Source organism: Tupaia chinensis, unplaced genomic scaffold, assembly GCF_000334495.1.
Source record: "Tupaia chinensis unplaced genomic scaffold, TupChi_1.0 Scaffold144389_1, whole genome shotgun sequence".
Classification (NCBI taxonomy): Eukaryota; Metazoa; Chordata; class Mammalia; order Scandentia; family Tupaiidae; genus Tupaia; species Tupaia belangeri.
Window position 1 is genome coordinate 49,496 of NW_006204249.1, and position 448 is coordinate 49,943.

At 49.3% G+C, this 448-nt stretch overlaps 1 pseudogene; it reads right to left on the reverse strand.

Moving 5' to 3' along the window:
• LOC102499752 (ral guanine nucleotide dissociation stimulator-like 1) overlaps positions 1–448 on the reverse strand; it is a 17,256-nt pseudogene that overhangs the window by 1,492 nt on the left and 15,316 nt on the right.

The window sequence follows — 448 nt, forward strand, 5'->3', positions numbered from 1 at the left end:
CATAGGTAAGCGGGTTTGTCAGCCGGCTCTTCTGAGGAGCATGTGAACTTGGCTGGGCCCCCAGCCTTGGTTTTCTCTTCTTATTTCAGGCTGAAGAAAAATGTGCTGGGAAGCCCATATTTGTTTTCCACTTGCTTCTAAACTGCTCAAGAAGATTCTGTCTCTTCTCTCTGAGCCTGGTGTCTCTCAGCTGAGAGATTCCAGCAGCTTCTGTAAGCAAGAAGGGCAACTCTGGAAGTCCCTGCCTTTTGGCCTAGCCAGGCCCTCAGAATGGAAGCAACAGCGTTTCTGATCACCGTCTTGGACTCTGATGAACTTTGACTCCATTTTTCTTCAGCAGCAGGTCAAGTACTTCTTTAGCGGAGGCAAGGCCTCTGTACATTGACAGGAAGATGCTGATAAGGGAAAGGCATTGCCCCAAACACTGTCAGTGGGTTTTCCACACGCT